This window comes from Podarcis cretensis, assembly GCF_951804945.1.
Source record: "Podarcis cretensis genome assembly, chromosome: Z".
Classification (NCBI taxonomy): Eukaryota; Metazoa; Chordata; class Lepidosauria; order Squamata; family Lacertidae; genus Podarcis; species Podarcis cretensis.
Window position 1 is genome coordinate 34417557 of NC_137184.1, and position 26803 is coordinate 34444359.

Genomic DNA, 26803 nt, shown 5'->3' on the forward strand with positions numbered 1-26803 from the left:
CAGCTACATTAGTCAAGAAAAAGCATTTTAATGCATTATAACACTGTGACACCAGTTGGCGGTGTGGAGTTCTGTCTTTCGCCAATGTGATTTCCCACTTTGCGGTTTGCAATGCATTTTCCTGAAATGCTTTTTTGATGTGTCGTGATCTAGCCAAGGTCAGGCAGGAATGCGGTCTGTGGGGGGAAATGCAGATGGGAAGGATGTGTTTCTTGCAGAGAATCCCAAGGGTCAGACAGAGGGGGCATGTAGAGTCACATTTGACTCCTGGGCCTTAGGTCTCATAGAACTATAGAGTTAGATAGGATCCCAAGGGATTCTACTTCAAACCGGTGCAATGCACAGGTGGGTTTCTTATATACAAATTCTTTGTATGATTCTTATCAGTGATTCCACCTCCCTCCTAGAAAAATAGGTGCCGGTACTCACTGTGTTGTTACAGTAAGTGCCACATTTTTTAACAACAAAAAGAGGAGCCGATACTGTGTATCCTTGAGTACCCCCTGGGGGGGAAAGCATTGATTCTTATTCAGAAGCCATACCTCTGATGTGCAGTGGGAATGAGTTTCAAGTAAGTATTTGAGGAAAGGAGAATTATGATTAGGTGGTAGAGCTTCTTCGTTGAATGCAGAAATGCCCAGGTCCTCTGGCACTTCAGTTGCAAGCAACAGATAGCAGGTGGCAGGGAAAACCTCTTCCTGAGATCCTAAAGGTCAGCAACCAATCAAAGTAGGCATTACTGGGTTAGACTGACAAATAATCTCACCTTGGCCAAGGCTGCATCAAATTCCAGGACATAGCATTGTAGTTTTGTTGACCGGATGTGAGGAACGTTTATGACACTTTGGGCTTTTTAGCTTAGGAGAAAAAAATGTGTCTGAGAGAGGGACATGATAGAGGTGTAGAAAATTATGCATGGTGTGAATAAAGTGGGCAGAAAGAACTTTTAGAACAGGGACGTCAAACTCCCAAGAGACTGCGATCTACTCACAGAATAAAAAACTGGCAGTGATCTACCCCTTTTTTGGGGGGGTCAGGTCAAAGTTGTTGACCTTTCTTTAGAAAGGCAGGTCAAAAATGTTGAGCTTACTTTAGGGGAGAAAGGAAAAAGTCGCTCACTAAGAGATCGAGCAGGAAACAAACAACTTCACAGCGAAAACTCCGTCTTCGTTCTAGTGATCATGTGCGAATGGAGGACGGGGCAAGGGGGCGGGTCCGGGTCCTCTTTTTCCCACGCAAAGGAAAAAGAGCCCGTGATCAACCCAAACCTCCCAGGGATCGACCAGTTGATCGCTGTCCACCTGTTGGACACCCCTGTTTTAGAATATTAGAACCTGGAGCAATCCAATGAAGCTAAATGTTGGAAGATTCAGTATAAAAGGAAAAACAGCTTCACCCAGCACATGCTCAGACTCTAGAACTCACTACCACAAGATGCCATGATGGCCATCAACCTGGATGTCTTTAAAAGGGGATGAGACAAATTCATGGAGGATAAGGCTACCAGAGGCAACTAGCTCTGATGGCTATGTTCTACTTCTACTGTAGGAGGAAGTATTGTCTCTGTATACCAGCTGCCAGGAATTGCAAGTGAAGAGAAAGCTTTTGCACTTAGGCCCTGCTTACAGGCTTCTTATTGGCATCTGGTTGACTACTGTGACAACAGGATGTTGGACAAAATGAGCAGGCCCTTATTACGCTTCTGAAACTTTAGTTGAAAGGAATAAATATTTGCTTCAGACTTTGCTTTATTTCTGATGCTCAATCTGTTCGTATTGCAATGTCAGATTGGTTTGGGGAGAGCTTTTCTATCATTCTCAAGAAATAGGCAATGAATATTAATTGCAGCACTGTGTTTATATGATTCTCCTTTACATCTCAAAAGGGAAGATGGGACTCATAGTCCCTGAAACCTTGACATGACTTGATAAGACCCCATTTCTGTTAACACAGTGTAGAGTTGTCAGAAGGTGGGGGATCACTTGCATAGCAAATACAGGATGGGTACCCTTGAGCTAAGCAGCAGGCTTGCCAATTTATTACCTTGAAATGTCAGAGGGCAAGTGTTGTCAGAATATTCAGAAGAGATCACATTTGAAATTATGATCCCAGCATTTGATATTTTAGATGAAATTAAACCTGCCATCCCCCTAAAAGTGACTATAGCCCATTCTTACAGTATTACAGCTGACACTGTTATAAAGCACCAATAGTAAAATTGGTTTGATGTCTTGTTTTGTTTTTACAACAAATGGTCCAGAAATTTCGTGGAATAAATAAATAAATAAGATAGCTGCAGTTATGAAGTTAAAAGTGACAATGTTTGTACTAAGAAGGTCTCTAGTAGACACATGAGGCTTGTAATTGACCACATTTGTAGCGGGAAATAGAATGGCAGAAGAGAAAGCAGGGTTACGTCTCCTCTTCCCCTTGAATGAGCCTTATGCACATACTTCTTAATGCACATAAACTCCCTTTCATAGTGATGCTGAATTTTTAGCTGCTAGGACATGGCTAATAGATCTGCCAAATGTTGTAGCTCAGGGAAAGCAAGCTTGGTGCCTCTCCCATCACCTTTGAGCATTGTACCTACTGGTTGTGGCTGATTGGGGGACGGTCAAGTCCAATATCTGGAAGGCACCATCTTGGCTGCTGGTGTAGCTCATGCAGACATTCCCACTTGCCCCTCAATATATTTACCACTATGTTGTAGAATAATTCATTTTAATTGGAACTTCTTTTTTCAACTTCTCCTTCCATTTCTTGCATCCCCCATTTTTAAAAAGAGATTGGGGTTTTATGTTGAAATTTCATTCCAAGCTTGGCTTGATTTATGAATAAGGAAAACATTGGCGCTATAAATATCACCTTTTTATCCCCAACAACTTATCTTTAGGCTGCCTACCTTTCCTACAGCTGCAAGAAGGTTTATTGCCACTGAAGATGAGACTGGATTGTTTCTGCCTTCCTTGTATAGATTTCACAGTGCTGTGCATGCAGACTTTGGAGTTTATTTGAAGTGTTTGTTACTTAGTCCTTGAATCTGAGCCTCCTGAAAATATGTTCACTTTATAGGGAAGGGTGGATTTACCTGATTATCAGTGTAAAAGGAAAAAAGCAAAGCTTTTCCAGTGATACTAAAATGATACATTTGGTCCCAAGCATAGCCACTGACCCAAAATATAGTCACTATCAGCACCTAGAAGCTTCTGAAAAAAAGCCAGTAAATCAAATTCACAGAAGATTGCTGTGGAGTCAACAGAGTATTGCTGGAACCAATACTCTGTATTTTATTATTTTATGTTTTGATGATTTTGTTGTACATAAGGATATTTTTAAATAGTTGGTGGTTTAGGATTACACTTTATAAAATAAATTTTAGGATTACAATTTATAAAATAAAGTTAAATAAAGTAGAGGTCCAGTAATGTGCTCTTTTTGGGAAAAAGAATTTTGGCAATACATTAAGAACTGCATGTCATCAGAGACTGAGAATGACATCAATTCTAGGAGATTATCTGGATTGTGTGCTTTCAGAGTTCAAAGCCCTTTCAGGAACAGAAGAGTATTTCAGGTGTCCAACTTCTTCTCTTGTGATTGGCAGACAACAAGGCATCTCTGGATTGGCCAGGCCTGGTATACATACTTGGAGCCTAGCCTTTTGACTCTGCTTTGTCAACGTTGTAGGACTTGGAGTTATTGAGATGTCCTATGTATATCCCCTGCTGATACCCACAAAACCAGCAGTGGGGAAACTGTAGCTTATCAGACTTCCCCATTTGGTCCACAAGGCCATTTTGGCAAACCCACATCCTCCATCCTAACTGAGGCCATATGTGACCTTAGATGAGTAGAAGAGGAAAAAGAAGAATTTGGATTTGATATCCTGCTTTATCACTACCCGAAGGAGTCTCAAAGCAGCTAACATTCTCCTTTTCCCTTCCTCCCTCACAACAAACACTCTGTGAGGTGAGTGAGGCTGAGAGACTTCAGAGAAGTGTGACTAGCCCAAGGTCACCCAGCAGCTGCATGTGGAGGAGCAGAGACATAGGCGCCGACTCCATGGGGCCTGAGGGGGCCCGAGCCCCCTCAAAAATTCGTTTGGGGGGCTCTGCCCCCCCAATAATTTAAGAAAATTATTAGTTATATTATGCTTTGTAAAATCACAAAATTATGTTGGTATTTTTTATTTTCCTTGTTTGACGATAGTTACCTTTTAAAATACATTCAGTAATGAGTTAAAACAAAGCCACTCCCGATCTAGAGAGGGGGTGGGGTTGCGGGCTCTCGACCCATCAACAATCTCGCGGGGCTGGCGTCAGCCCCGCGAGAAGCGGGGATTCCCCCTAGCTCATTAATATTCACCGCCCACGGCGGCAGCCAATTGGCTGCCGCAAAGGGCGGGCCCTCACAGGTTCACTTAAGGTCGGGGCAGCCTGGGGCTCGCCCCTTTCGTTCCCCCAGCAGCAGCGGTTTGGAGGTCTTGGGGCCCCCCCAATATTTTTTATAAGTCGGCGCCCCTGAGCAGAGACGCAAACCTGGTTCACCAGATTACAAGACTACCACTCTTAACCACTACACCACACTGGCTCTCAGTAGAATAGAGACACAGTTAGGTCAAAAGGTGGTTTTCTAGCACCTGCAAAGCCCTGCATAAAGTCCCATGCATGGTGTTTCACAAGTCCCAACAATCAGTTGGTCATTGGGGCTTGCAAAGTGCTGTTCTATTGCCTAATGTCAAACTAGATGTTCAAAGACAGGTAGGTGGCCCCTTTCCCACTTGGTTGAGGGCAGGAGGGGAAAGGATCCAGCCTCTTAGCCAGATCCTGTTCCACATCCCTGTACTATACAATAGTTACTCAGAAAAACACTATTGCTCAGATCCTTGTAAGGCAGAGATGAGAATCCCAGACTTGCAGGCTGAACGAGGTCTTCCAAGCCTCTCTATCTTGTCCTCAATACTCACCTGTCTGAGGCCACACCTCTCACCAATTCTGTTCTGCACCATCCTCAAATCCATTTGCCTTCTATTCAAGGAGAATGGCTATAACCCAGTGGCAGGACATTTGATTTGCATGCAAAAGGAGCTAGGTTGAATCCCTGGTATCTCCAAAATGGACCAGGGATGAGCAAATTTGACAATTTGAGTTTCTCTCAGTTCTCCTTTTTTCAGGCTTAAGTTCAGTTTTCCACATCAATTTGTATTTCTAAACATCCTCATCAGCATTTTTACAGTGGTGCCTCACAAGACGAAAATAATCCGTTCCGCGAGTCTCTTTGTCTAGCGGTTTTTTCGTCTTGCGAAGCATCCCTATTAGTGGCTTAGCGGATTAGCGCTATTAGCAGCTTAGCGGCTATTAGCGGCTAAGCAGCTATTAGTGGCTTAGCGGCTTAGAAAAGGGGGGGAAGGGAAAAAACTCGCAAGACTCGCAAGACGTTTTCGTCTTGCGAAACAAGCCCATAGGGAAATTCGTCTTGCGAAGCGCCTCGAAAAACGGAAAACCCTTTTGTCCAGCGGGTTTTTCATCTTGCGGGGCATTCATCTTGCGGGGCACCACTGTATGTGAATTTCTCTTTACAATTTTTTTTACCTGCAGTTTTGCCTAGTATATACATATTTGCAAAGCAATTTCCCGTAAAATAATGCATTTTTGTCTTTCATCTTTCCTTATCTATGCATTTTAATTCATGCTTTCCTCTAGTTCATGTATTTTTGTAAACATGACTTGGCTGGAGAACTGCATTGCAGTATTTTTTTTTAAAAAATGCAAATTTTGAAGAATAGCTGTTTTTGCTTTGTGCATTCTTTTTGAAAGGGAAAATTAGGTACATTCATAATTAAATGTGAACTGAAATAAATTTCATCCCCCATTCCTAGGTAGGACTGGGGAAGACCCCTACCTATAACCTTGGACCAGCAGTCTCATCCTGTTCGAAGGAGCTTCCAGACAGGTTCTAGGCAGCATAGGTGAGTCACAGAGCACTCACTCTGAGTGCAGAATGTCCCAAGTTCAACCCCTAGTATTTCCAGGTACCGCTGGGAGATAACCTACTCTGAAATCCTGCAGGGCCACTGCCACTCATCATAGACAATCATGAACTAAATGGACAGATGTTGTTGTTTAGTCGTGTCCGACTCTTCGTGACCCCATGGACAAATAGCCTAACTCAATATAAGGCAGCTTCCTATGTTCCTATATCTTCCTGTCCATCCTATGTCCAAAAGCAAAAATACACCTGAATCCCCCCCATCAACCCCCCTCCCCATTATGGGCCTCTGTTTTCTAGGATGTGTGCATTGCTTTGTGCAGGTCATCTGTATGGATGTCAGCTCCTCTCCTCCTCCAAGCTACCTCCAGCTGTCTTTCTCTTCTGCTTTGCATTTCTTCCAAGGTTTTTGATGTTGAAATGCATTCATATTTCTTATCAGGACTCAGTCCCTGAGCATATGAAACTTTCTCAAAGAGAAAAGCATGTAGCCAGTTATCCAACACTTATATTTTATTAAGGGTTTCAAAAGGAAGCTTTCTGTCTTTCGCCTGCCATCGCCGGCACAAAATATGTTTCAAAAGGCTGATTTCTCTTCTGCAGAACGATTCATAAACTTTATTCTAAGATGCCAGTGCTGCTCTTTGGGGGGTTGCAGATGGGCTGTAATCAAATGGAATGAGTGATTTCTTACCTGTAGTTCCCACACAGGAGGCTTCAGTGGAGTTTGGAGGATAGTCGTTCCGTATCTTGGCAGCAAAGAAAATGCTTTCTTCTTCACAAGGAATGTTCTTACTTTGGAAGGGAGGCTGATAAACTGATGGTGATAAGACCTGCCACAGAGAGAAGATAAATGTAATATGAAATGCGGGGGGCGGCGGCGGGGGGGGGGGGGGGCTCACAGTGCAACCCTATGTATTGTGCAGTACTACTCAGCAGTAAGTCGTGTTGACTTCAGTAGGAAATACTACTAGGGAAGCCAGTGTAAGACTGTGGCCAAAGGGTACAATCCTGTACCCTCTCTGGGTGTATGTCTGGGAGTATAACTCAGCCGGACTTTCTTTTGAGTAGAACAGGGGGGAAGAACATTTTCTAGCTTGCAGGCTGCATTGTCCCATATTTAATTTTCCAAGGAGCTGTTGGTGCTGGTGGCAGGTGCAGCCAGGGGCAAAAGTTGGCATGGTCAGAAGAAATTTGTGCGTGGAGCAATACATGTAAATCCAGCATTTATACAAAAAGCTACATTCCAGTCTGAGGGCCCCTTTCCCCCATGTTTAACAGGGGGCTGTATGTGCTTGAGGAGGGCGCAGCCAGATGCAAAGGTAGGTATGACCTTGCAGACAACCAGTCCAGTATCCACACCACCAACCAGATGAGGAATGTCCGCTGGGAGGAAAGCAAAAATTAGAAACACAATGGTGCACTTGCATCAGCACAACCGTGATCAGTTTGGTTGCACCAAGTGTGGAGCTTCTGGGGTACCACAGCAGGCACCACAACTATGAAGTCTAATGGACAGTGAGAGGCAGGAAGCACTGGATTTTGGCATCACACAGGTCACTGCTGAAATTTGAGATGGCAAGATCTACTACTGTTACAGTGCTCTGCACAAAATCTGGGGGGGGGGGGAAATGGGAGTGCTGGAGGGCAGGAATCAGTTTCACAATAGAAACTACACCAAGTAATTGAGAGTTTTGGAAGAATCCCTAGCCTGTATGCATTGGAGGAGGCAAATCTCACTGTATGTAGTTTACAAGAGAGTATACAGATTGATTAGTCCCTGCTGACCCAGAAAGCGACCAGAGGGTCTCCCATCAAAATTATATTTACATCTGTCCCCAAATAGATTCATCCCAGAGAGTAAATTCTGCCCTATACTAAGTGAATTACTCCATAATCCTCATGTGGTTTATTTAATAGTGTTCCACAGCCCTGTATTTACCAGCAAATCTTATTAAGCAATCTCACTTTCAACTGTTAGGGACCTGCCTGTTAATCCAAAAATCTTTTTATACACAGGAGCTAACAGCATCACAGAGAAGAATTCATTTTGATTGACAGGTTGGCAATAGGAAATAATACCTGAAAATTGCCAGTGAGAAAATGATGGAGACCCAATCAAGCTTTTCCATCTTCCTTTACAAACCTCAGTCCCTTATTTATTTCTAGGGCTTGTGTGAACTAACCAGGAAGAAGAAGGAGGAGGAGGAGGAGGAGGAGGAGGAGGAGGAGGAGGAGGAGAGCTTCTACCTAAAGAGAAACCACTTAATAGTCACTAATGCACAGACAAATATACTAAATGCGATCTGGGAAATCTATCTAAGACAGGGGTGACTGCACTGGGAAATTGGGGTTGAAGCACAGAGCAAAGACACCAGGAAGCATTCTGTTGAAAATAATAAACATAATTGGAGTGTGTGTGCATATAATCTAACTCAGGGATGGTTGACTGGAGATCAGAAAGCCAGATCCAACCAGGATGGAATTTCCCATGGCCCCCTGACAGACAGCTCTACCAAACTTCAATCATATTTTGGTAAAAGGCTTGTCACTTTTTCACATATAAGGAAAACACTGATGCTTCCAGTTTGCAGGAGCTGCATTTTATTACTACTAGGACTACTACTAATTTAATTGCCTTCCACACACATGTCTCAAGGCAATGCACAAAATGCAAATGCAGCTTAAAAACAATGATACATGAAATAACAGCAGATAAACTTAAAAACAATAAAAAACAGACACCTGTGGCAGAGACCTATTTGTCCAGCTGGGAAATCTTGTCGGAACAAAAATACCTTCAGTTGTTTCCAGAAAGTACAGGTTGTGGGTGCCTGTCGTATCTCAGCATGAATGCTGTTTCACAGAACAGGGGTCAAAAGACTAAGTTCAATTCAGTTTTGGTACTGAAAACCAATTCCTAGGCTTGCAGTGTGCTCAGTGTGTTCTTTAATTCTAATGGTATGTCTTTGACACCTGGCTCTGGCTGGTAGATCCTGGGTTTTAGAGAATTATAGAAAAAAAAATGTAAACAGGATCGGAAATTGCCAATGTTCACTTATTCATCCCATGTCTGCAAAGAAAATCAATTCATCAGCTGTTATTGATATTTGTTGGTGGTGCTTTCAGCACACAAATTATAAATAATTGATTCTATATTCACCATTTGCATTGTGTTTCTCTTGCATTGAAATGAATTGGGTGGGATAATATAATGGCTATGTAATTTCACCACAGCAGGCAGCAAGGTGAATAATGAAGCTTTTGGGGAAAGATGAACTGTAGCAGGATGGAAACAATACTGCTTGCAATTAATACTTGGGGAATGAAAAACGGTGCCCTCTTACAAGCCTGGAAGTGACACGCTTGAAGTCTTCCCACCTCTTCTCCTGTTCTACAGGACTGATAATCAGCTAGATTTGGATTTGAAACCTCCATTGAAAGAGAGTGACAAATTCAGTGCAGGTTGGAGAAAAGGAGAAAGATAAGGGACAACAATGAAGACCCTAAGTGGCAACAGAAGACATAATCAAAGTAACTCCTCATGGCTTATCATCTGGAAGGCCTCTGAGACACAGAGTCAGTCCTTGCTCCTTGTGTTCTTATTGGTCCAAAGCTCACAAGCTAAGGCTGCTGGCATGGTCTCCTTGGCAAATGTATGAGGGTTAGTGTGTTGGACTATGAACTGGGAGACTTGGGTTCAAATCCCCACTCAGCCATGAAGTAACCTGATGAATGGTGCTGGCCGCAGCAGCTGGTGGAATATTAAGTCCCAACAGAAAGCTCCTGGACCTCAACCCTGAAATCTGTACCTTTCTTGACTGTGGTTGGGATTGTATGAACACTGTTGTGACTTTGCGGGTTGGGGGGGTTAGTCAGGGTTAAAACCTAATGGAGTATTCAATTTTTGAAGTAGCCAGACCAGCTTCTTGGTAAACATAGTCACTGGTCTGACAAAAGAAGCTCCTCTGTTTCAGAGGGCAAATTGCCCCACACCCTCATCTGGCAGGTAGTGAGAAGGACAATAGCAGAGTGGTGAGTGTGAGAGCTGGGCTGGAAGGTGGCAGAAGCTTGAATGAGAGCCATGCTTGACTATGTTTCTATGGTGGACTCTCCTTCATTGGAGGTTTTTAGGCAGATGTGGTTGATGGCCATCTGTCATGTGCATCTGTGGGGGCCTTTGATTTGAGGATGCTAATAAATGCAACAAAACCTTTCCATGTGCTCCTGGAGGTCAAACAAGAGACCGTCTTCTCCTTTTGCAGCAAATTTCACTTCATCCCAGCACACCCTTAAATAGTCTGGGTTTGTTTGTGTGTTGTGTACAGCAGTAGACATTTTGTTCACCTTGCCCATTTCTGAAATGCCAGCCAGGGTTGCAGCATAAAGGGAATCCACAGTTAAAAGCTTGGTGGTTGAGTAGGAGACTTGAGATTTACAAAATGTTCCACCCATTAAAAAGGGGGGGAAAGGTTTGTTTCTCTCTGTGTGCCTCACTCTCAGTCAAGCTATTTTTAAAGTATAAGTCCAAACCATAGCCATGAGCATATATCCCTTGATTTCACGCATACTCCCACATCGTCTATCATCATCTAATTTAGCTATCATTCATTTATTTACCACCTCTGCTGCTGCCTTCTCTCTGCTGACATTAGCTTTATGAAAATGGCTTCCAAACTATGGTACTTTATGGTGCAGAAACACGATTTGCAAGATCACCTGGCTGGCTCAATCTGCTGCCACATGTTACAAGGAATAACCTCAAATGGTCTTAAAGTCACAGTGCCATTATGAGATGCTGGCATGCAGCATGTGAAGTAACACCATCTGCTGGGGTGCAGGGTTCTAGTAAATCATTCAAAACTTTGTGTAATATTAATAAAATTCCTTCTGTCTTGCAACTAAAAAGTAGCAGAGAGATGAACACAATTTGACTGAAATAGGCCAGTGATTACCAAACAGTGTGCTGGAGCAGGCTTAAGAGGGATGGAAATGTGCTTTCAAAGATGAAGGTACCATGTTGGATGCCTGAAGTCAACACTATCTACCTATTGGAGCAGGGTTTAGTCTTCCTCTTTTTGGCAGCATATTATCCCAAGGTATGAGGATTCATCAGGTGTCAATGCATTACAATCAAAGTTGCTGGGAGCTGCTGCTGCTGGACTCAGGAACTCTCAGTGGTGTTGAATCCCAGTTTACAGGATAGGCAATAAAGCAGGAGTGGTATAAGTGTTTCATCCTGAGGGCCACATTCCCATATGGGCATTCTTCTAGGAGTTGCATGCCAGTGGTGGGCATGGCCAGAGGCAGATTTTTGCATGACCAGAGCAATTGAATAAGCCTTTGTACACTAGGATACATTCCAGCAATGCACAAACCAGGTTTCTTCCCCTCCACATCTCTCCATCCTCCATCCACACAGTCAAGAGGCCCTGTCACAATTCAAGACACAGCCCCTTCTTCAAGCATCAAATGCATCTGCAAACTGAAGTATGTAAAATGACTACTGTGGAAATAGACTTTTCAGTTGTGGCCTCCCAGCTGCAGCATGATCTCACCAGAGAATGCTCTCCTGACGCCTCCCCATTTTGGTGTCAAACAAAGTTTTTTTAAAAAAAAAAAAAAATTCCCCAGGCCTTTAAGCACCATTCTAATCCATGTGTATTATTATCTTAATCTCTGCTTTTCGTGGTGCTTCAGTATAGTTTTCTGGCTCTCTGTTCTGAGTAAGACGTAAAAAACTATGGCTGAAACTATACTGTGGTATGCTCTAAAGGTTTGCCTTTGTTTTATTGGATTGTTGTACTGTTGTTAGAGTATTATTGAACTGGGATATGGACACACACACACACACACACACACACACACACACACACCAGTCAGCTGCAATGAGGATGCCTTTCCATTGTGCTGGAACTAGAAGCTAAGTGAGAAAATGTGTATCAGGAATTAAGTACCTGTGGTCCCCAGCCACTGCTGGATTACAGCTTCCATCGTCCCTAGCCATTGGGCCTACTGGCTGGGGCTGGTGGGAAGTGGAGTGCAACAAGCTACAGAGTGCCATAGGTTTTCCACTTCTGAAGCACATAGTCATCAGGTTGGGTGACTTCATCAATATGGGGGGGGGGGGTCTAGTACTCTGATTTCCTGCCAACCTAGCAGTTTGAAAGCACGTCAAGAAGTGCAAGTAGATATATAGTTACTGCTACGATGGGAAGGTAAACGGCGTTTCCGTGCGCTGCTCTGGTTTGCCAGAGCCAGCTTAGTCATGCTGGCCACATGACCCGAAAGCTGTACGCCGGCTCCCTCGGCCAATAAAGCAAGATGAGCGCCACAACCCCAGAGTCGGCCACGACTGGACCTAATGGTCAGGGGTCCCTTTACCTTTACCTAGTACTCTGATTGATTGAAGGGGACACGGGTGAGGCTGTGGTCCAAACCACAGAGCCTAGGGCTTGCCAGTCAGAAGGTCGGCAGTTCGAATCCCTGCGACAGGGTGAGCTCCTGTTGCTCAGTCCCTGCTCCTGCCAACCTAGCAGTTTGAAAGCACGTCAAAGTGCAAGTAGATAAATAGATACCGCTCCGGCAGGAAGGTAAATGGCGTTTCTGTGTGCTCCTCTGGTTCGTCAGAAGCGGCTTAGTCATGCTGGCCACATGACCTGGAAGCTGTACACCGGCTCCCTCGGCCAATAAAGCGAGATGAGTGCCGCAACACCAGAGTCGTCCATGACTGAACCTAACAGTCACGGGTACCTTTACCTAGTACTCTGATAAGCTTAGTGGGTCATCATGTTCTCTAGAAAAGGGCTGGACACTGTTTGATGGACATAGTTTTTGTAATGCAATGATACGTCAAAGAGTTTGCAAGAGGCAGTAAGAGTCATAAATACTCTTTGCAGGTTGAAACTAGGGAGAGACAGTGTTGTGAATTGGTTTGATTCAGCTACCATATGCAGCAATGTAAATACTTTCTAGATTTATCAATCATAGAGAGAGCATAGGGAATTGTATTGCTTCCATGTGCTTTAAGGTTTCCTAATCCTATGCATCTAAGCAAGCAAATTGGGCCCCAGAAGTGCATTCCTCTTTTCCAAATGGCTTGAATGCGTCACCAGCTGTCAAGATGGGAGACACCTAACAGTAGTAAGATGTTGCTTGCAACTGGGTATGTATAATGTAGACCTGCTGGCAATGTCTCATTTGTCTTGACTGCTTTCGTATTTCAATTGCTTACATAATTGGGGAGGACATGCATAACAGTATGTCTGTATACAAGACTTGCAGAGAATATATTTTTAAAGATGCAACTACATTCTAGGGTGGGAAATGCAACTCTGTTCTATGAAAAATAATATGCAAGAGCTTGGGAGTCATAATTTCTTAACAGTTTCTGAATATCTCCCCCTCCTTCCATCTCTTCCCTCTCTCCTTTCCCTGCCTCCTGTATATCTTTTTGTGCCACACCCTTCCATTTTCCCCTCCTTGCTAATAAGCATGAAATTAAGTTGACTGTCATAGAGTGCCCACCCTGTGCAGAGGACTGAAGCCTAAATCCTCATACATTTTAAAATCATAGACAGCTATAATGTGGAACAGCCAAAAGCCAATGTGTATTATGGAGGATTTGAGAATATGGAGAGTAAGGACATAGGAATCTGAGTTAGACCACTACACTGACTGGTACTGGCTCTCCAGAATTTCAGGCAGGGTTCTATCTCAGTCCTACCTGCAGATTTTGGGGATTGAACCTTCTGCATGCAATGTAAATACTCTACCACTGAGCTATGGCTACAAGCACAAAAGGTGTCTCACTAATTTTAATCAATGAGATGTTGGAATGTATGCCCTTAACACCTGTGAGATATAATGGGAAAGAAAGGCATGCACAGTCCCCAACAGCACCGTTACTGCTGGGAAAGAATGACAAAACACAGCTACAGTTTCCAAATGATTATATGCTATAGTAATACACTTGTACATGATTTCAGCAAATGGGTTCACAGAGTGAGCTGTGTAGTGTGGATGAATTTATACGGAGTGCATTTCTCTGGAGGTTACAGTGAGCTGAGACAACCACACAAAAGCCTACCAACCTCCAGCTATCTTTCAGAACATAATCTGAAAGGCACAACATCTATGTTTAACAACTGTATATGAGGCGCAACAGTTGATTTAGTTCTCTGACTGGCCTAATGAACAATCTTTCCAGCTTAGCACTGAAAGGGAATCTGGAAACCATCCCCCTGGGCAAAAGAAACTAACTCTGCCAGCTCTAGGCCTCTTCTGGGGTCACCCAGGAGCACCCAAGCGAGCTGCGCGCTTGCATTGCATTTCATTTGATTGTCACCAATTAGTGAAACAATAACAATCCTTACAATCTGTTAGATGTTGAAGCTGCTCCCTAACACAATTAAAAGGCTTGCAACAAATGTGAGCCACAATGAGAAATGTAGCCCATTAAGTCCCATTTAATCAGCTCACAATTTCCACTGTTGCCTGGCATGTCCCCCTAGGACCAGACTGAAATAATGGCAGTAGTTACCTCATTCTGCTATTTCTTGATTGATTGACAAGCTGCAGCACAGTCAGCCACACTCCTCCACCATTTTCCCAGTGGGGGGCATAGCACAGTAGTGATATGGAACTGTAATGATGCTGCTGCTGCAGTCACTATTATATAAATATGACAAGAACTTTCTTTGCTATGTGGAGCAGGATTTTTCTTCCATGTTTCATCTACTGTTTATATGCAGTAGGTCTAAGGGACTTGATTTATAACGATCAGAATCCATAAAAACAAACAAACCTGTCTCAGAAAGCATTGTCTCTGAGCATGGTATTTACAAATGGGGGTTAAATTTGGTTCACTTTGCTCATGTGAACTAAATCCTAACTAACTAAAACAATATGCAAGTAGAAGAAGCTAACATTTGAAATTCGTATCTTTGCAAATGTTGTGATGTTGCAGTTCAGCAGCAGCAGCAGTGCACAGATTACTGAAAATAGCACACCTAAGAGCATTATGGGCGCAGGTGGCGCTTTGGGTTAAAGCCTCAGCGCCTAGGACTTGCCGATCGAAAGGTCGGCGGTTCGAATCCCTGCGGCGGGGTGCGCTCCCGCTGCTCGGTCCCAGCGCCTGCCAACCTAGCAGTTCGAAAGCACCTCCGGGTGCAAGTAGATAAATAGGGACCGCTTACCAGCGGGAAGGTAAACGGCGTTTCCGTGTGCGGCTCTGGCTCGCCAGAGCAGCGATGTCACGCTGGCCACGTGACCCGGAAGTGTCTCCGGACAGCGCTGGCCCCTGGCCTCTTAAGTGAGATGGGCGCACAACCCCAGAGTCTGTCAAGACTGGCCCGTACGGGCAGGGGTACCTTTACCTTTACCTTTAAGAGCATTATATTTGAGGAAATTGTTTGTGTGTATGCAACTTACAGAAAATTGCAAACAAAGCTGTGTATGGATGGATTAATGTTCATTAAAATGCTGCTGAATTTGTACAAGGACCTCGTTTAAAATAAATAATAAATCACAAACTAAAGCAGAAATGAAATTTAACATGGGGCGGGGGGGGGGGACCGGGACTGCGAGAAACTAAGACTGACTGATGTCCACTCCCAACAGTACTATTGCTTGTAAACTGGTACTGCTTGCATTCACATGCTCCATTTTGAAATGCACACTTCAAACATCTGAGGTGCACTTTGTATAATAGGCAAAGTGGCTCTAGACTTTATGGAACCAGTGGGCTTGTCTTTGAGTGGGTCCCATCCTGGCTTTGCAAATGCTCCCCTAAAAGAGAAGCATCTATAAAACAATTGGGCTAAGGGGATTGGAACTTTCCCTGAGCATTGCTGCTAAAATGTAATAAAAGCAGCAATGGAGGCTACTGTATTTCTCGCTCTATAAGGCACACTTTTTCCCTCCTAAAAAGTAAGGGGAAATGTGTGTGCGTCTTATGGAGCAAATGCAGGCTGTGTGGCTATCCCAGAAGCCAGAAGAGTGAGAGGGATCGCTACACAGCTCTCTCTCTTGCTGTTCTAGCTTCTGGCTTAGCCGCGTGAAGCCTCTTCAGGGCATGGGGAGCCTTCATCCCGCTGCCCTGAGGCGGCTTGGTGCAACTATCCCAGAAGCCAGAATAGCAAGAGGGACCGCTGCGCAGCGCTCCCGCTTGCTGTTCTAGCTTCTGGCTTAGCCCCTCTGTCCCTTCCCCCACCTCCCGGAAAAGCCCCCAAGAGCCACACGGAGCGTGCGTGTGGCTCTTGGGGGCTTTTCCCCGGGGAAGGAGAAGGCCAGACCATCTCCTGCCCTTCTCCCTACTCAGGGAAAAGCCTGCAAGCGCTGCACACACGTTCCACGTGGCTCGTGAAAGGGAGCGCTGAGCAGAGCCTAGGATGCTCAGCGCTCCCTTTAAAGAATTTTCCCCCCCTTGCATTCCCCCTCTAAAAACTAGGTGCGTCTTATGGTCAGGTGCGTCATCTTATGGAGCTTAAAATACGGTACTTCCTTAGGGCATATGGGGCACTGCCCCATCAACCTTGGTCTCCCTTCAGTCAGTCTGCATCTACCTGCCTTCTTACCACCAGTTCAGGTTCCAGCAGTGGCTGCCAGCTTCCTCCTCCTCTTTAGTCTCAGATGTGCCCATGTAGAACTCAACAGGAAGGAGGATGGAAGCAAGATTAGTGTTAGTTGACTTTGCTGTCCTTAACTCTGCCTCTGCCTCTCCCTCTGCCTCCATCTACAGCTGGCCTCATTACCTTCCACCATACCAGTCCAAATGGACACTACCCCCCCCCCAAAAAGGGGTGACAACTTAGGCGCTTTCAGAAACTCAATTCCAGGTAAAAAACCTGGGGGTCAGCAACCAGAAACAAATGTATGGTAGCACAGTAAATCAGCATTGGATAAGAGAGAAACAACTGAATTAGGAATTCAGGTATTGACTAAGTGGCCAGGAATGTGGTTGTAAATAGTTGAATTAACATCAAACTGATGTGGTATGCTGTTTGTAATGTCTAGCTGTTGCACTATGCTTTATAAGTAAATTATAGCTGATGTGGTGGGTGCTGCTACTTAAACTGTTTTATATGCTCTCTGCTTTCTCCCATTACAAATCTCTGTATTTTGAAAATTGCCTATTATTGCTGTATTCGATTGTGCTGCTTTGGATCTTCAGCAACCTTTCCCATGATGGAGTTGAGTGTTTTCTTGGTGCAGCACTAACAAGTACTTCAATAGCAATTTGCTTTCCCAAATTAACCTGCTTTGACCAGTCACTTCAACAGCAAAAATACGCCCTTTCCCCTCCACCCCACTTTACCCATGTAGGAAGGGGTATTAGAAGCAAACTACATGTTACATTAGGGATGCGGGTGGTGCTGTGGGTTAAACCACTGAGCCTAGGACTTGCCGATCAGAAGGTCAGCGGTTTGAATACCCATGACGGGGTGAGCTCCCGTTGCTTGGTCCCTGCTCCTGCCAACCTAGCAGTTCGAAAGCATGTCAAAGTGCAAGTAGATAAATAGGGACCGCTCTGGCGGGAAGGTAAATGGCATTTCCGTGTGCTGCTCTGGTTCGCCAGAAGCGGCTTAGTCATGCTGGCCACATGACCCGGAAGCTGTACGCTGGCTCCCTCGGCCAGTAAAGTGAGATGAGCGCGCAACCCCAGAGTTGGTCACGACTGGACCTAATAGTCAGGGGTCCCTTTACCTTTACCTTTTTACATGTTACATTATTTCCACCTTTCTATAAAGTGTGCTTAAACTTCTCCCACCCCCTAGAAACTTCTTCTTTCCGCTCATTTGCCATGTTCGTTTGTGACATCACAGGAAGTCTATAGCCAACAGCAACAACCAGTGAAACATCTGCATAGACCTTCCAGGCCTCAGAATTGTGCGGGCACCTCAGCAGTCATGTCTTTCTTTGCTTTATTTATTTCTTTTTTAAAAAAAAAACCAGGGATGTCTGAAGCCAGTGAGGTTTTCTCAGAGACCAACTGCAAAAGTCATGAAGAGAACTGCATTGCTTAAGCCAGCCAGCTGCTGGTTCCCACTCTCCGCTCCCAAGAAATAAATGCCTTTCTAAATTATTTATTTTGAAATAAAAGTATTTTAAAGAAATGACTGCAGAGGTGCCCCCACAATTGTGAGGCCTGGGGGTTGGGTCTGTGCAGATGTTGCCTCAGCTGTTACTGTTGGCTACAGACTGCCTATGATGTTACAAACAAACATCTACCAACTGCCTGTGATGTCACAAGCGGACATGGCGAATGAGGGGACAGAGGCATTTTCTAGGGGATGGCAGCAGTCCGAGGAAGTTGGGGGTAGGTAGGGCAGCTTGGGAGACAGAAATGAGTTGCCAACTTTTCGTGCTCTCAGGGCTCCTGTGCTTGTCTCACCTACACAGCTGCCAAAACAATAAAATGGAATCACAACTGATTTAGTCACCCTACCACCACAACTTATAAGAGTTTTTGTTTTGTTCTGCTGTCCTTTGGGCCACATCAATGAGGCCAAGAGGGTGATCTTGTCATCTGGGCAGCCCAGGACAGCCATACATACCGCCCAGGCTTGCACCCTGGGAAAGCCACTTCAGTACTGCTAACACAGCAGTTTGACTTCACCCCCAAGAGGTGCCTTCCATTATCTCTCAAGACAGATGCCAACAATGTGGGATGTGTGAAACTTGTGCCAAGAGCAAACCAGCCACAGCACACACACTTAGCTGACGGACTGGGTGTTGCTTAATTGGTTATTTATTTACATCCCTGGGGGGAGGATAGAATGCCTTTTCTCCTTCCCATCCCCTGCAAAATGATGAGGTTGTGTGACCATATATTGTAGATCAGAGAACTGGATTTGGCCAGGAAGCCAGATCCTTATCTTCTGCACCCATCCATTGAAGACCACATTATTTTAATAAACAAATTGCTTCCAGTCAGTACAGACACACTTATTGTTCACATGGATGTCTGGAAGGTAATCTTTGACCCTCACCCAGCATCATAAGGGCCAGACTCTTGTTCTCTCTTTTTATAGAATAAATTCTTCATTCACAAGTAACTGAATGGATCAGGCTGGCTGAACTTAAACCTTCTCAGTTAAAGGCACCAGGAATTATATTTTCTCCCTCAGGGAGCAAATAATTCTTCTCTATACAGGAAAATCTATAAGACGTTCACTGTGATGTGGCAGTAAATACAACCATCCAAAGAAGGCAGATGCAAAAAAAAGGGTGGATAAGAAATCCCTTACCAAACTGAAGCAAAGTTGCCATAAATGTTGTCTGCCCAGAGGAAAGCAATGGGAAACAAAGGCCACCAGCTTATGAGATCACAGCTCATAAAGAATGCATATAAAGAGGTCAGTAACCAAACAATGGTGCTCTTCTAGTTCATTTACAACACCCTTAGACTGTTAATCAGACCAAAATGTCAGCTCCTCCACTGCTTTATTCATGAGTATCAAATTTAAGAGCCTCTTTGAAGGGAGAAGGGATCAAATTAGTTGCCACTGTTTCTAGAACTCTGTTATAGAGATGTTTTAAAAAGGAGCCTGGCAAGATGAGCTCTGCTGGATGCAACCAAACGTCCATCTAACCCAGCACCCAGTTTCCAACAATTGCAACCCAACAGAGAAGCCCACAAGCAGAAAATGAAGGCAACAGCCCTTGCCCATTGTTCGTCCCTCAGCAAAAAGCACTCAGAGATACACTGCCTCTGACCTAGAGGTTCAGTTGTACTACCATAGGGAAGGAGGCCATCTCAAAGATGTGGGATAACTAGTCTCATTTAAGCAATATGCTTAAGTCTAATCAATGCATGAAAGGGTTAATGCCATAGAGTAAAATGACCTGCCAGGCTTAGCTAAGTCACTCCTGCTCACATTGGGGAAAAGTTACTTCTACTGTCTACCCTGTGAACTCCAGCATGTAAGGAAGTCTCAGCTGGTTGCTCCAAGCTCAAACCCTAAGAGTCATCTAGTTCAATGCTGGGATTTCAAATGAAACATCCATAAGAGATGGCCATTCAGCCTCTGCTTAAAAACATTGTCCCGCTGTTTCTCATTCCAAGGAAACCGAATTTTGGGTTACCCCTAGAACCTTGCATCACTCAGAAACTGGGGTGGCATGCAAAAATATATTACTTTTATTCACTGTGAAAATAGAGAATAAAGCAATCGTTTAAAAAATGCAAAGAATTTATTGCACATGCTGGGGGGGATCTCTTGGGATTTAATGACAGTTTTATTATTTCAAATGTTGCATTACCATTCTCCTCTTTTAAGAATGTAAGAAATACAGAGGAGAGAGAGAAATTGGCCTAAAATATGTCACCTAGGCTGTGTGAAATTTGACAAAGGTTGTTTCTGTGCACATGTACTTGGTGAGGAGGGTGGTTTTGAGAAATAATAACGAACTGAGCACAGCTTAGCAAATGCAGCCAAGGGATATCATGCTAAATGACTGTCTTGGTTCCCTAGTCACTCAAAGGAATTCAGTATGGTTTAGACAGGCATTGCATCAAGGAATCTGTGTTCAAAGATTGTTGCCAATCATTTCATAGGAATGTATCTGTGAGAACAAAATGAGGAATGCTTCATGAAAGTGCCATCATTCCACAAAAGTTTCTCTAAAACTTAACTTTTTAATCTGCTATAGATTAAGTGCCACCTGCCACTATCAAGTTATTTTTCTTGCTCAAATTCACACCTTGATTTATGATTGTGATGCTGAAATGGCAGGTGTCCCAGGGAGTTAAAAAGCTTCAAGATTTCTGACTATATCTGCAGTTCTGTATACAAAGATTTTATTTGTAATGGACCTATCTGAATAAATCCCTTCCCAATCTTGATTTATACAATTAAAAAATCCTTGTTCCATGTTATGCCAGCAAAGGGCAAACTGAGATGTTGTGGCCATGTTTGCATCAGGCAGTTGTAGCTGAAGGGGAAGGAGGCTGAAAGCAAAACTAGATTAGGGACTAGGGATGGTTGAATCTTTCGGTATTTCTCCATTTCTCATTTTTCCAATACTAAGTTTAATTTCCATAACAGTTCACAAAGTTTTATCTTCATAAAAATCAGCATTTTGTCAATATTTTAGTACCAATTTCTCCCAATATCATATTTTTGTATGCAATTTTGCACTTTGTAAAACAGTTTCCTTTAGAAGAAGAAGAGAAGAGTTTGGATTTGATATCCCGCTTTATCACTACCTAAAGGAGTCTCAAAGCTAACATTCTCCTTTCCCTTCCTCCCTCACAACAAACACTCTGTGGGGTGAGTGGGGCTGAGAGACTTCAAAGAAGTGTGACCAACCCAAGGTCACCCAGCAGCTGCAAGTGGAGGAGCAGAGACGCGAGCCCGGTTCACCAGATTACGAGTCCACCGCTGTTAACCACTACACCACACTGGTTCCAATGTTGGTTTCACTAATTTATGCACACTTTGCCCTAGTTTATTTATTTTTGTGCATGTTGCTTGGCTGGAGAACTACATTATACAATTCAGGCAAGTGCAAATTTTGAAGAAAATATATGTTTGGTTTGTGCATTGTTTGGAAAGTGTGAATTAGGTAGATTTGCCTTTAAATGTTAAATGAATCGAATTTCTACTCCATCCCTAAAGCCCAAAAGTACAGCATTAGAACTTCTGATACATATTTATTTTAAAACAGCTGCAGAGGGAATTGTATTAGGAAGGTAGGCTTTAACCCTTTTCCCAGTATCGATTCTCCACTTGCTATCAATCTTCTTCCCAAAGCTGCAGTTCCTCCAATGGAGAGAGTATGGATAGAGTACATGCTTTGCAGCAAAAAAACAGACACCTGTTCCAATTCCTGTCATTTCTAGGTAGGGCTGGGAAAGATCTCTGCTTGAATTGCTGAAGAGTTACTGCTCATCAGCACAAATGGTCCTAAGCTAGATGTCCTAATGGCCCGAAATGTTATAAGGCATCTTCTGAGGGGGGAAATAAATAAAAAATAATTGTCTAGTAGTACCTTACAGGGACAGAACTTTGATTAAGGTGTAGGAAGCTAACAGCCCAGTCCACACCCTTGATTAAGAAAGATGGCGGGTGGATGGGGACTAGCAAAGATGTTTGCATGTTGGAGTGGGATGAGGCCTATTGATTGAAAGCAGCCTGGGGAGAATTGGCCATTTTAAGGTTTGGGGTTTAAGGGTTAGGGCATAGCTTTCCAAACTTTTCATGTTGGTGACACACTTTTTAGACATGCATCATTTTGCGACACAATAATTCTGTTTTACTAGCAAACCAGAGGTTAAACAAACCCCTTTCCAGCCCCGGGAGGAGCATGGGGAGCCTGTGCGTGACACACCTACACACTGCAGCTGACACACTAATATGTCATGACACACAGTTTGGAAAGCTCTGGTTTAGGGTTTAAAGTTTGGGAAATTTCCTTTTTCCTTTTAAAAAGCTTCCATGTCTGTTTTGGCCATAAATACAACAAGGGAGACAAGTTCTAAGGGAGGATGGGGAATTTAAGTGCAAAAATAGACATCTCCCCTTTTCACCCACCCACCATGCTCATACACAAAGACATTTCAAAAGCTAACCATTTAACAAAAAACTAAAACTATGCAGCTGACCTGCCCCCAAACAGAGAACAAGCTATTGCAAAAATGGGGGAAATAACACTTTTAAATAAATCAGCATTGGGAAGTACGCAAATAGCTGACATTTACTATGCTTTGTTCTTCCATGTCCTTGAGAAGGAATTAGCAGGTAATTGATGGGTCTTTGATATCACTCCGGAGCTGTTTGTTTTGTCTTTTTACCTGATCAATTTTGAAGAACATTTAGTTATACTGAGTGAAATAGCTGATTACAATAACCATTATGGACTTTATTGCATCAAGCTTCACAACCTGCAGAGCGAGTCAGTTAAAGCGGCTTTAGTATTCAAATATGTGGGGAGAGGTGACTGGCTGCACACAGACAACGCTTTGTTCCATTTTCCTGATGTCTCTCTACCTGATAATTTCAGCAATTTGTGTGATTTTTCACACAATGTAAATGGCACCTTAAGAAAAGTAGAGGAATCCCAGCAGAACTTTAGCACTTGTTTCTTTTGTTACTACCAGGAAAATATCTGTTTGCAACCTTGTTAACCCAGAAAATCATGGGTCTGCATTATAAATTGATGTGGTGAAGCTTGCGGTGATATTCCAGCATACAGGTCTTTCCTACCATTTAAAATTTAGCACGGCATTATGTAAATAAATAAATAAATAAATAAATAAAAAACCACAGTTGCATAATGCAACAGGTAATGCAGTATAAAAGGAATGTTAGAAATTGGGACTGGAGTGCTAGGTTTATAACCAGTAAAACTAATACAATAAAGCCCGTGTCTGAATGGAGCCCACAGCATGCAGCATAAATCTATGTCAGTATCAGTCAAATGGGTTAAGTAGATTTTGCATTTTCTCCACTGATACGTCTAATGGTGTCATCAAAGGTGATCATCACATGTCACACATGTTTGATGAGATGCAGTCGCATGCATGACTGTAGCATCAGAAGGAGGTTGAGCGTGGAGCTTGGCTGCATGGCATTGTGTTGTGCTCAGATGCTGGCTTTCGACCTCATTGCAGCTGGCCCTGCAGACAAAGTGAGCTCAGCGGAGGGGCCAGACAGCACCAAGGCATGATAGGATTTGTAGTCCCCACTCGACCTGCCCTGGAGGCTGGACTGGGAGACACTGTAGAGGCAGTGACCCGTTGGGAGACAGTGCAAGGAAGGGCGGGGCAGTCGTTCTTTCACCACCACAAGAAGGAAGCTGACTGGGGGGGTGGCTCTGCTCTGTCCCAAGAGACATTGGCAGAGGGGCTGAAGACACCCCTAGAATTGGTGCACCTGCTTTACATCAACACCACGGAAACGCATTTCAACACAAAGACCACATTCCCTTCCAGGATTACATGCCCGTGGTGGGCAGGGCTAGGGTGGCACAATTAATGCAAATCTTACCTTTGTACAGTAGACTGCTTCGTACACCCACTGTAAGTCCTCTCTCTATTATCCACCTAGGAAAACAAAAGGCATTGTCAGAAATCAAGGGCATGTTTCAGGCAGGCAGAAGCACTTAAGGAGCATGCAACGCAGGGCCCGTAGGAGGTGTGACTAGGGAGGGCATGAGGCCTCGAGAGAATCCTGAGGACCAGAGGATACAGAGGCTTGGAGGTGCACATTTGGCCACCTTGCCTGAAGTTCCCTACTGCTTGATTTACAGTTTCCTCATTTCCTTTCCTTTTCAGTGGTGGCCCCTCAAACTGTGGAATCCCTCCCATCCTGAGATGATGTTGTCTCCTGCCTCCCTTTCTAAGAGGAGCCTATTTCTTCTACTGGATTTCTTCCATTTGTTTTCATCTCACCATTTTGGAGCTTTAATGCTACCACGGCTCCTTTGCCGCTTGCCTTGCTGGCAATATTTTTGCAATTATTTGTCAGCTTAAAATTAATCGGGATAACCCCACTGCACTCAAAAAGCAATATACAAGTATGGCAACAAGATGACTAAACCTAGGGCAGGGTATATGCAATCTAATGGTCAGAGCTGGTGAACTACAAAAGTTCCAAGTCACTTAGAGGTAAAGGGTAAAGGGACCCCTGACAGTTATGACCAGTCGTTGATGACTCTGGGGTTGCAGTGCTCATCTCGCGTTACAGGCCAAATGAGCCAGCGTTTGTCTGCAGACAGCTTTCCGGATCATGTGGCCAGCATGACTAAGCTGCTTCTGGCACAACAGAAAACCGACACCAGAGCAGCGCACGGAAACACTGTTTACCTTCCCGCCGGAGCAGTACCTATTTATCTACTTGCACTTTTTGACATGCTTTCGAGCTGGTACCGAGCAATGTGAACTCACCCTGTTGCAGGAATTTGAACCACCGACCTTTTGATCAGCAAGCCCAAGGCTCAGTGGTTTAGATCACAGCGCCACCCATGTCCCTCCAAGTCACTTAAAAAAGGTAAGGGGACCCCTGACCATTAGGTCTAGTCGTGGACAACTCTGGGGTTGTGGCGCTCATCTTGCTTTATTGGCCGAGGGAGCCAGGGTACAGCTTCCGGGTCATGTGGCCATTATGACTAAGCCGCTTCTGGTGAACCATGCAGCGCACGGAAATGCCGTTTACCTTCCCGCCGGAGCGGTACCTATTTATCTACTTGCACTTGACTTCTTTTGAACTGTTAGGTTGGCAGAAGCAGGGACCAAGCAACGGGAGCTCACCCTGTTGCGGGGACTTGAACCGAATGTTCACTTACCGAATGCTTAATTCTCTGAATGGTAAATAACACCCAGAATATCTTCAACATGGTTAAGGCTCACCAGAGAAGCAAAGGCAGCAGCGCTGGTGGGGTTTTTTTTTTTGGGGGGGGGGTTGGAGCAGAGGTGAAGGTCCAACTAATCAGAGTTTAGAGCAGAGCCATGGACAGGGATATTGGCAGTCATCAAACCCAATAGTTTCCCAGAAGTTGCTGGATTATCCCTGGCCAAGTGGATAATGCACCACTTCTCTGGTTCACACAATTTATTTCCTATCTCTTCCAGTAGGAAAGATACACATTTTCTGAATTACAACCCTGTGACAGTTGAGAAACATTTATGAAAGAAAAGAAAGGTTTCCTGTTATAGAGCCAGTATCTCATAATTGTGCTATATCTGTGCAAAGATAGATAGATGGATAGACTCAAAAAAAAAAAAAATATATCCTTTTATCCTGCTCTTAGCTTGAAATAAAGTACCCACCACCTCTTTGGAGTGGGAAAGTTGCCAATCTCCCCCACCCCACCACCATCATCGTAGGAAAGGTTTAGGTCCCAGCATAATTGCATGGTGACCTTTCAGCAAACTGTTCACTCATCAAGGCAATCTCGGCATGTTGCTATATGTCTTGAGACAGGTAGTCACCCCCAAAAGGTTGACGCACTGACACTATTGCTGTGACAGATATTAAATTTGTCAATTATTAAAGAACTGTCATATGTCAATAAAACAAAGATATTTAGTGCGGAGCCTTTTGCCAAGCAAAGCAGGGGGTGGGCAAAAGGCAGACAGAAAAGTTGATGGTTATGTGCATTTAAGCCTCCCCACCACTTTCAGAACTATCACTCACAGCACCATTGCAATAAGACAGAAGTGAAGAAACCACATACCTAGAGGTCAAATGTAGCTGCCCAGGCCTCTCTGTGTGGCCCATGGAATTCTTCCCAGACTGCATGATTCTTTGCTAGATTTGCTCCCAACATACTCTTCAAATGCTTTCACCTGGCTGGGATGTGTTCTTCAACTGCGACAATACACCGTGTGTTTGCCTGGATGGAGCATGAAGAGATGTGTATGTCGAAAGCCACCCTAGGTAAATAATAAAAGTAATGGGGAGAGGATGGTTTGTGCCTGGGCAGGAAGATTAAAGAAGTTCAAAGTCTTTTTTTATCTCTAACAGGTGGGAGTTTTAAAATTTCCTTTATTGCTATAAAATGCTATCATCTATTTTATCTATATCTATCATCTATCTATCTATCTATCTATCTATCATCTATCTAATATCTGGATGTCTGATACCAGTGGTGGAGCTAGCTGTTCCTGCACCCAGAGCGGTGGGGAGGCACAATCTGCCCATGGGCGGGGCGATTGGCACAGCGGCGCAATCCTGGGGGGGGGGGGGTGTCTGATAGCAGCGAGGTGGCGCGATCCTCCCAGCAGGGGTCCAATCACGACAGGCATCTCTGATCTCTCCTATTGCTGTATAGGAAACACCAATGCATTTGAGGGATAATCATGTCCCTT

The 26803-nt window shown here is 44.1% G+C and overlaps 1 long non-coding RNA gene across 1 annotated transcript; it reads right to left on the reverse strand.

Moving 5' to 3' along the window:
• Positions 1-6554: 6554 nt before the first annotated feature.
• Positions 6555-26437, reverse strand: LOC307208115. The gene is made up of 3 exons (XR_013834992.1): positions 26170-26437; positions 23982-24037; positions 6555-6821 (listed from the first exon to the last, which is right to left on the reverse strand). It is a non-coding gene; the product is annotated as an uncharacterized lncRNA (long non-coding RNA).
• Positions 26438-26803: the final 366 nt, after the last annotated feature.